Consider the following 9,540-nt stretch of genomic DNA (forward strand, 5'->3'; position numbering starts at 1 on the left):
ATGATTAAGAATTTAAAGGGCAAAAGTGAATTCAATCATATATGATTACAATATTGTATATATTTCGGGGATTATTGGGGATTAAAGTAAGGCACACTCACTGTGCCTGTACAGACAACTAGAATTATATAAACTGAAAAAAGGTAGAATCATATACTGTATTTGGTTATGTAAGAAAATAATGTAGCTATACCTTATATAGCCATCATATGGATGTATAATTACTGCTACATATACAGTATACTAGAGAAAGGTCCCAGCGGGGACCGAAGAGTCATGTTGGATATACATGATTGAATAAATACACTTTTTTGATTTTCAAAAATATACTGGTGTTACTGGTTCTCTTATTGTTGTAAGCAATCTTGAGAAAAAAAGAATAAAAAAAATACATACACCTTTCTTATTCACTGAATACATGCTCCCTCTGCTGGTAAAATTCAATAATTGTTGACATGTTTGGATGACCTACATACTTGGGCTGCCATAAGTTAGAACTAGGTCAAGCTTCTCCACCAAAGCCAGCATACCTGGGCATGTATTTCCAGATGTTCCACACACCCTGCTTATTTCAGTACATCTAGGTTTTTGGACGAGTCTGTAACACCGTGAGCTACTGAAAGTGAGTTAAGCTTCATGTCCCATGGTGCTGCAATAATCATATTAGCAGGTAAGATTTATGCAAAAATTCAATAGGGATTCAGGTTTAGACTACTATAGGCACAGCTGAGAAAATAGCATGTCAGTAATCTAGATGTGGGGCATAGTACAGAGCCATTTGGTGTACAAAAGTAAAATCATTGTCTACTTTTCATGTAGTTCTATCAAAGAAATGTAAACATCATTATTATCTGTACAGCGCCAACACATTTATCAGCACTTACATATACATCATTCACATCAGCCCCTGCACCAGCAGAGCTTACATTCTATGGTCTGTATCACATGCACTTTAACTATGGTCGATGTTATCAGGAGCCAATTAACCTGCCTGTATATTTTTACAGCATGAAAGAAATGCAGATTACCTGGAGAAAACCCACTCAGATCATGAGGCACTACATGTATGTACCTTATATTAAATAAGTGTGGATAATCTTTATATGTTTCAATGCACCTACATTTTGATTTCCTGGTCTTATTACACCTTTGGAATAGAAGAATAGTAGAAACAGAAGATATTTGTTTTCTAAATTGGGCCTAGAACCTTTATCTGCAAGGTGTACTTGCCTACCCCAGGTATAATACAGGTATGAGACCTGTTATCCAGAATGCTCAGAACCTGCATAACAGATCTTTCCATAATTTGGATCTTCATACCTTATGTCTACTAGAAAATTAAATAAAAATTACATGAATCCAAATGGCTGGTTTTGCTTCTAATAAGGATTAAGTATACCTAAAGGTGGCCATACATGGATAGATCCGCTCGTTTGGCGATATCGCCAAACGAGCGGATCTCCCTCCGATATGCCCACCTTGAGGTGGGCAATATCGGGCTGATCCGATCGTGGGCCCTAGGGCCCAACGATCGGATCCTAGCATTTCGGAAACGGGCCCGCATCAACGAACAGATGCGGCCGCGATCCGACGGGATTTTTAACCCCATCCGATCGGCCAGATCTCGATCGGGGAAGCCCGTCGGGGGCCCCCATACACGGGCCAATAAGCTGCCGACTCGGTCTGTCGGCAGCTTTTATCGGCCCGTGTATGGCCACCTTTAGTTGGGATCAAGTACAAGGTACTGTTTTAATATTACACACAAAAAGCATATAATTTTTTAAAAATTTTGATTATTTCGATAAAAATACACCTATGGGAGATGGCCTTTCCGTAATTCTGAGCTTTCTGAATAAAGTGTTTCTGAATAAGGGATCCCATACCTGTATAGTAAAACCAGGCTATTTGTGGATAGACAGGGCAGTTCAAAGCTCCATAAAGGAATTCTACTAAAAAGCCAATTGAAGGGTTGGGATTGTGCATCCACACTTGTGCAAATGGGGAGTACCTACATCTGCTTAGCACTATTGCATCCAGTTTCCACTAGTAAACATTATATAACACATTGAATTGTACTTGGCTTCTGATCTCTATATGGTGGTCTTGTTTGAGAAACTTTAGCTACCTCACAGTCTGCGTCAAATATATACAGAGCATACTAATCATTTAATTGCTAATTCTGGAAATATCTTTGCAAAGATTTAACCCAACATCTGTCAGAAATTGTTTGAGAAAAAACTTGCAGTAAACTCATTATTGTAGAAGCATTTGTGGGATGTGTTCAATAATTGGTTTCTTTATAAACACGCAAGCATGTTTTATGTCTGAAATCACATTTTCCAACCACCGACCAATAATCTTTAAAGGCAGAAAATGTGTATATGCAGCAGGTGCTGTAGCCCAGTCTATTTTTAAAGCAGTTGTTAATAAATACATATACAAGAAATGCCAGCTTTGAAGCCTTTAGTCACACTGAGTAAATAGTTACAAAGAAAAAAGTAGTTAATGGGAGGGGGGGTGTAAACACAAAACTGAAATGTTCCTAATAAAAGAAAATGCCTACACACAGTAATATTTATTATTATTATTATTATTAGCATGTATTTATGGAGCACCAACATATTGCGCAGCTCTGGATTATGAATGTTTATGTTGTTTGTAAAAGTATCTGAAATTACAAGCAGTATTTTCCTGGCCCTTTTCTGTACTGCTGATTCTGCAACAGGTCAGTCGTGCATGCTTCTTCATATGTATGATAATCAACTAGTGGGTTTCTGCTACACAGTTTTAAGTGTTAGCGAAGTAAGCAAACTAATTGCCACAACAATACTATATCCGCAAGTAAGCCAACTCTATACACAATACTAATTACACAATTGCAACAAATTAGGGTGAAATGTGTCTAGATACATTTCCCCATATTGTTACCAGCAAACCAGTTCAGATACCGATTGTTACAATGTTGCTACAACGTAACTTTTAATTAAAGTTACTAATAAACATGTTGCCCATACACATAAAGACACACTACTTATCAGTGTCGGACTGGGACACCAGGGGACCACTTAAAAACCTTAGACCAGGTGCCCACCAAAGAACCATAGACCAGGGGCCCATTTCCAGAACTATTATTCTTCTTCTCCTTACTCAACCTCTATTCTCCTAGTCTCTATTCTTTACGTACAAACTGTAATACTATAATCTATTATTCCATCTATTTAGCCTCTTTGTTCTCAAAGAAATAGGGTATGGCCATGAAATAGGCCAAATGTTTAGCAGCACAAGGGCCCACAGACACTTGGGCCCATCGAGAGTTTTCCTGGTATCCCTGTGGGCCAGTCCAACACTGCTGCTCATGAAAATTCAAAGTAGTGCAGGGCCTTGTTCTTAAAAAGACACTTAATTACTAACTGGAGAGCTACTGAATAAAAAGCCTAATGTCTCAAAAACTACAAATAATAAAAAATGAAGACCAATTGCAAATTGTCTTACTATCACTCCCTACATAATACTTAGGGGGTTATTTATCAAGGTCCGAATTTATCTCAATATTTCTAAGTTCAAAATCCAAACAACTCCAATTGGACCTTATTTATGAAGAAAATAGCCCTAAAAAATAGGGTCGGGCAAACTTCAGAGCTTTCCCCAAAGGGGGAGTTTTTTGTGCAGAACCACAAACTCATCAGATATCGAAACGTACATCCAGGGCTGCCATCAGGGGGACAGGGGAAGGAGTTGTAGGGGGCCCCGAGGGTAAGGGGGCCCAGCCACGCTGCACTTTCTTGATTAGCCGGGCCCCCTGCTTTCTGAGAGCTGCTGATTTCGGGAAGGCAGGGTGGGAGCACAAGGGGAGGTATCATCTCCCTTTAACTTCCCCTTATTGGTCACTGAGTTTAAGTCCTGGTTGAGAGACTGGATAGCTGAGGTTTTAACTTCTCCTCCAGGTCATCCAATCACCATGCAGATTTACCAGGACTTGAAATTCTGTGACCAATAAGGGAAGAAATGCAGCCACCTGTGCTCCCCTCCTCCCTTCTGTAGTTGGCAGCTCACTGACAGCAGGTGGGTCACACTAATGAAGTAAGTGTAACATAGCAGGGCCCCCCTAAAGGTAACCCTTTGTGGTCCCTGTTGTGTGGTGGGGCCCTGGGCACTTAATTTTTTTTAAACTTCGAGGGGCCTAGCCACCAATATTTTTTAATGGGGGGCCCTGACCACAAATGTTTTTTTAATGGGGGGCCCTGACCACAAATGTTTTTTTTCAATGGGGGGCCCTGACCACCAATAATTTTTTATTTTTTTATTAACATGTTGGAACCATAGCCACCAATGGTTTTTTGTTTTTTTTAGTGTGGTGTGTGGTGAGGGGTGGACCTGTGGGGTGGGGAGGACCTGTAGGTGGGGCTTGTAGTGTGTGCAGCCCAGGGGGCCCAGGAAATTTTTTCATATGGGGCCCTGCGATTTTTCCCTTCGAAAACTATGAATTATTTGAGGTTCGGATATTCGGAACTTGATAAATAACCCCCTAAAAGTTACCTAAAAGTGAATAACCCATCTAAAAAGGTTATAATGTGAACATCTTATCTATGACTATATACTCTGTATATCTTATCCAAAAGATTCCTAAAAATGTTCACTTAGGCAGGGGGTACATTCAAACTCAGACCAGTACCATTTTTTTATTTTATTTTAATAACGAAGAAAATATTTAACCAAAAAATTACACAGTATAAATAAACCACAAAAAGGCGAGAATTGCCTGACAAGTGCTTATAAGAGTATTGTAATACAGGGCTATTGGGGTGATTTCAGGCACAAAGACTTGATAGGAAAAAGTACTCCAAAATCACAACATTCGCCATTGTCTTTATAGATCAATGTTAAAACAGTTATTGTATAACAACTTGTACAAAAGTATTCTGTATTCTCAGTAGTAAGAGGTAGATCCAGGCAGCTAGTCAATGCCAGGGTCTGTCCTCTAAGGGGCATTACATAGCTGCTTGGTGAATTATATCAAAGATACAGTAGGTATGAAGTCAATAATTTAAAAAAGGTTTCAGGTTTTTTGAAAAATATTTTTTGTATTCATGCAAACATTGTTGACAATGTATGTCCAATTATAAACAAGCTGGCGTGTAAACAAAATATATAAAAGAGTTAGTCCTCCATCATGCATCAGACAACCATTTCATTAGGCCTCTTTGCTTCCTTCATTTTATGATGTGCTCATTTTCATTGCCACAGAAGACAAGGATCCAAATTTGTGTGGCTCTTAACACAACAATATATTCTATATAAACCCGGTTCTAATAGACTAGCAAATATAGAGAGCGCATGGTCAGTTTTTAGAAGTCCAGGGCCAAACCTCCCATAGTCACCCTATATTATCTGCTGTAAGAATTGCCTGAAAACACTCCAAGTTTGTTTAAGTGCTTATTATGCATTTTTTGGGAAAAAAACAAAAACTGACATGTGCCATTGCCCTAAAGCTATGTCTCTTGTTATAGGTAATCTCATGTAAACTGTCTGTTTTAACATGTCTCAAAAGCCTTATAGGGGCATAATTATTAACATTGGAGACAATCATAACGCGATGGCATAACTATAGAAGAAGAATACTCAACCAATCAGCAAGTAGCATTTACTGGTCACCTGTTTAAATGCAAATGTTTAAATGCAAACATCTTATTGGTTGTTACAGGTTACTGCACCTGGACCTGCATTTTATCACATAGGTGTAAGCTTAAGTAGTCTGCACCCCTCCTAAAAAAATAACCCAACCAACACAAACAAGCAGATGGTACTGCAATTCATTTTTTATTTTATATAACGTGTTACATATGCTTTAGCAATTGAAGCAATGATGTTAAACAGGCTGTGAAGTCAATGGGCATTAAGATAATTTTGATGCGCAGCAATTTTTAAAGCGAGCGTCAATTTTTATATGTGCGACTATTTAGTCCAAATGCATCAAAAGTCATTAGGTGTCTGAATAATTTTTACGTGCATACAAATTGTATTTTCAGATGTTCCACACACTGCTAATGCACTCAACAATTTTTTTGTAGCAAAGTTTTTTTCGTTGGCAAATTACGACAGTTTCGCGATAATATTAGCAGGAGGCAATTGCGTAAATCCACAGCAAATCCATGCCTACTAATAATTACATCTAATCCTACTTATTTGCAAATCCAGTGTATAATAAAGAGAGGATAAAACAGTGTGCAGTCAATCAGAAAGTAACCAAAAGAAGAAAAAATAAATCAAAAAGTGACATTTTAATTGCACCTTTCTGTTTATTATACAGATACAGCCAGAACAGATTCAGCATGAGCTATGCCAAAGGCCTTTTAATTACAGAACTTGGGAAAAACCTTTAAAATCTTACAGTTTTAAGGGTAGTAGTAAAATTCACGTTTTGATTTTATCTGTATAATGTAAACAGGAAGATGCATTTAACATATTTCATTTCTATTTGGATTCCTCACCATCACCTTATAGTGTAAATCAGCTCTTCTCTAGTGGAAATTCCAACTCCCACAATGCCATGCATACTCCTTTACAGATCTGTTAATCAGCTGGTTTTCACTACATCCGTTCAATAGACAGAATCAGCAGTGCAGAGTATAGCAACAAAGAGATTGTGTGTTAAATATTTTGAAATAAATGTATATTGAAATGTTACCTAGAATTATATTTTCTTTTATTTGGAAAAGTTGTATTGTTAGTTTTACAACCCCATTTTAAAATATTTTTATTAGCAACCTTGCATTTTGCCTTCTGTTTTATAGTTTAACTCTTAAAATGTTTTCTTGCAGGGTCTGTTTCTGGGAGATACAAGTGGTGTATGTGTCAGAAGGTGTATGTGAGAACTGAAAAACAATTCTATCTGCATACTGTTACCAGGTATAGGGGGAGCACAAACATATACCCGTGGGTGTACCAGATAAAAGATTGTATTTTTTTTACTATTGAATGATTATATTATTGTTATGATTATATACTCTTTACACATTCACCCTTTCTTGTATCTGTGACTAGCTCTGTATATAAGACATTCTATGACTGCAGAAAGCCTAATCATTAATAATGAAATGTTATTTATAAATATCTTACTGGGAATGCCTATTATAGATCGCCTATATATACAGTTTCAACAAATGCCCATTAGAACTGAAAAGTGAAAGACTACATTTCCCCACACTGCCTTGCACATTTGTTTTCTCATTCTTTACTGGTCTGTTCAGGGCCGGCCTTAAGCCGATTGGACCGATTGGGTCCAATTGGGCCCCGCGCTCTTGGGGGCCCCGCACTAGCCATCATATACAGACATCAGAATTTTTACTTCAGAAGTCACGATGTATTCCCACCCTATACGCGTAACACAGCAGTAATTAATCATCACAACTGGACAGATGAAATTGAACTGAAAAAGGAACTAAATCTTCTGATTCACTACGATTATTTTTGCCCTCTCTCATATGTCTAAGAAGAGTTAAAGCCCCAGTTCGCTCTCGGGAATATGACGTAGAGGCTGCAGAGTGAACTATGACCTTTCCTCCAGCCAATCGCATTCTGGCACAGAAGAACCGGGTCATAAACACTTTGAGATAAGAGACCTGGAATTGATAGCAATATGCCAGCGGCTGCTGCACCGCTCCTTCTCCACTTCATTTTTGCGCAGAAGATCATAAGAAGAGGGGCAAGATAGCTAAGGAGGAGGAAAACATGTAAGAAACAGTCATAAAAGAACATAAAGATAACGATTTAAAAGCACAGTTGAAGAGTAAAGTAAAGTGAAAGTGAAAGTAAGTGGGTAAAAGTTAAAAAGGGGATTCAGTAATATAAAAATTGAGTAATATGATAAAAGAGAAAAGGCCACAGAATTACAGCAAAGGAAACAAAGCACAAGGTGCTTTTTCAATTCACTAAAAATCAATCCTGCACCAGAATCAACTGGGCTTTTGTGCTGTGATATTATAGAAAATAATAAAATATCTTCCATTCACTCAAGAGCAGCTACTTTATATAATATTGGCAAAGAACAGAACTGAAGCCCAGTGTTGAGGCAGTTCACATCACATCCTCCCCTGTGGATAGCATAGCAAACACCAGCACATGATTAAATACCTTGGGGAGCCCCTAACAAGAATTTCCAATGCTAACGTACCCCCACCAGGTTCATTTCCGCAGGCAGAGTATGGCACACACAGACAGACTATAGCACACACAGGGAGCATAGGGCAGACAGAGTATGACACACACACAGGGAACATGTGGAGGCAGAATACAGCACGAGACAGGGAAACTTATCAGGACTTTGTACCCCTTTAGTAGTTTGTCTGAAGTGTGAACAGTTGAACAATGTATGTAGGCACTTATAGTCTTGGTCTAAAATGTGAACAGTACAGATCTTTAAGGGTGTGAATAATGCAGGATCTTATAGTCTGAATTTTAGGTGTAAACAATGCAGGGCCAATTAATCTGTCTAATGATACCTTTTATAAGTTACACAAGTCATAGCAGGCATACTTTCATGTGGGGGCCACACAAGGGGGGTTGCTGGTTGGATGCTCACAGGCTGCCAGTTGGACATCACTGTCAATATGGAGAATGAGGGAGCAGGAGAGACTGGGAGAGAAAATCTAACAATAGAGGACAATAAAAGAGAAAGTGAGCAACACTTGCACATTTTGTTCATGTTTATCTATAATGTAAATGATTGAGAGTCTATGCCCTGCATTGCTTGTGTACATCACAATGCCCTGTTGGCAGTGCAGTTGTGATATAACTGTGTTTTGTTTATAATCTGACAACATTGTGCTTATCTAGTAGTTACAGTGTTCAGCATGTGCTCAGTGTAACATGTATTTGGTTTTCTAGTACACACTGCATTTCACTGTTTAATATGCCTGTAGTACCAGAAGCTCTCAGTATATAATCTGCTTTCAATAGAGGACCCACACTAAAATAAATATCAAAGACATGCACAGTTTCTCGCTTAAAAACATTTATTGGTGCATATATACCACAAAAATTGACATATCAATGTTCAAATCACACACACCACAAAGCAGTGTCTCCCCCCCAGTCTGCCTACCTGTTGTTAGCCACACCCTCCTCAATAGAGGACCCACACTACTCTTATTGTATAAGTTTATCAATGTGCTGACAAGACAATGGACAAAATGTTGGATGAAAAGGAGGAGAGATTTATAGAACAAAAGGGGCAGAATAACTGGGAGTGGTGATGGGGGGCAGAATAAGCAATGAAAGGAGAGGAAAACACTGAAACAGAAGAAAAGCTAGATGATGATGAAAGGTGGAAGGAATGAGAATTTCAAGAAAAAAGGAAAGTAGTATAGACATCCTGCTATCTTTTTCTATAACCCTTTTGGCAGGGGGCTGTCACTGTGTCTGTCATGAAATACATGTGTATTGCCATGGCCAAATTGTGCCATGAAGTGCAGGGGGCAATGGAACAAAGGAGAGAGGTAAAAAAGGCAGGGTTACAGCAGCAGTCAGCAGGAGAAAAAGCCA

At 38.5% G+C, this 9,540-nt stretch overlaps 1 long non-coding RNA gene across 1 annotated transcript; it reads left to right on the top strand.

Annotated features, from left to right (window-relative positions):
• Positions 1-586: 586 nt before the first annotated feature.
• LOC121394447 lies at positions 587-7,365 on the top strand. The gene is made up of 3 exons (XR_005961720.1): positions 587-670; positions 1,008-1,064; positions 6,819-7,365. It is a non-coding gene; the product is annotated as an uncharacterized LOC121394447 (long non-coding RNA).
• Positions 7,366-9,540: the final 2,175 nt, after the last annotated feature.

Source organism: Xenopus laevis, chromosome 1L, assembly GCF_017654675.1.
Source record: "Xenopus laevis strain J_2021 chromosome 1L, Xenopus_laevis_v10.1, whole genome shotgun sequence".
NCBI classification, from domain to species: domain Eukaryota; kingdom Metazoa; phylum Chordata; class Amphibia; order Anura; family Pipidae; genus Xenopus; species Xenopus laevis.